The 1,233-nt window shown below is 53.6% G+C and overlaps 1 long non-coding RNA gene across 1 annotated transcript; it reads right to left on the minus strand.

Moving 5' to 3' along the window:
* Nucleotides 1–434: 434 nt before the first annotated feature.
* Nucleotides 435–940, minus strand: LOC125354214. Its single transcript, XR_007211466.1, has 2 exons — nucleotides 698–940; nucleotides 435–565 (listed from the first exon to the last, which is right to left on the minus strand). It is a non-coding gene; the product is annotated as an uncharacterized LOC125354214 (long non-coding RNA).
* Nucleotides 941–1,233: the final 293 nt, after the last annotated feature.

Raw genomic sequence — 1,233 nt, forward strand, 5'->3', positions numbered from 1 at the left:
TTCCTCACCAGACACAATGTTTTCCAGGCCCACGCGTGTTGCAGTGTTGCAGAGTACCCTTTCCTTTTCCGAGGCCAAATAATACCCTGTGGTGGGGACACGCCCCTCCTCGTGAGCCCCTCTTGATGCGAATGGTCCTCACGCTTCTTCAAAACCGCTACAGCTGAACGGGAGCCCTGGGGGTGGGGGGGGACCCCAGCCTCAGGCTGACCTTCAAATCCCACGGCATCCAAAGCAGTGGAGGCTGGGCTCTGCTGGGCTGACTCCTGGGCGAGACCTTTCTGATGTGCAAGCAAAAACAAAAGAGCAGCCTGGATGCTAGTGAGCACATGCACACACACACACACACACACACTCACGTGCTAGTGGAGAAATGTGGCTGATTTGAGTGGGAAGGCAGTGTTCAATGAATGACATCACTCCTTGAACATAAATCTTGGTTGGTATGATTTATTTATGTTAAAAAATCTACATACGACGCCGAGTTTTCAATGGCTTTGTTTAAGTGATAGTTTTGCCTTTTTTTTTTTTTAGTGAAAGTTGGAGCGATGATAAACAGCTCCAGCTGTAACAATTAAAGGCAGAGGGGAAGCCAAGGTGATTATTACAGAAAAATGCTGTGTGGGGAGGGGCACTTGGCCCTTCTATCCTCGAAAATGAAAATTACCCTCTGCCACGATGTGCCACGAACAATTACCTGCTGTTTATTAATTAACCTCTTTTAAGAGTGCCACAATTCGCGGAGAAACTGTTATTTCTCTAATGTGAAAACTGCCTTATTGATGGGCGTCGCGGCAGCCTGGTCCCAGGCCGCCCGGGCTTTGTGAGCTCTTAACAGATAAGAGTTTCTGTTTTTAGAAAAACGTGAGGGCTGGAAATACCTTGCGAGGGGACGAGCGTGGCCTTCTCCTTGCGTGAGGCCCGGGTACCAGTCCCCCCAGCCCCCCGACGGCTGTCCGGAGCGGGCTCAGGGGCCATGGGCCCCACGTGGCTAGGACTTGCTGCGTCCAGACAAGGGCGAAGGTGACTCCAAGGACAGAGCCCCAAGTGAGGTCGGGGACCCTGGGGGACGGTCCTTGGCAAGTGTCTTCATGGTGGGGCGCTGCCAGGCTCCCCCCTTGAACCCAGGTCTTGGCCTCGGGTGCCGGGCCCAGGGCTTTGGGGCTTTCTTCAGCTGGGCCCACTTCTGCGTCTAAGGACAGGTCCTCACCTGCAGCATCCACGCTCCAGCTT

Source organism: Perognathus longimembris, chromosome 7, assembly GCF_023159225.1.
Source record: "Perognathus longimembris pacificus isolate PPM17 chromosome 7, ASM2315922v1, whole genome shotgun sequence".
NCBI lineage: Eukaryota > Metazoa > Chordata > Mammalia > Rodentia > Heteromyidae > Perognathus > Perognathus longimembris.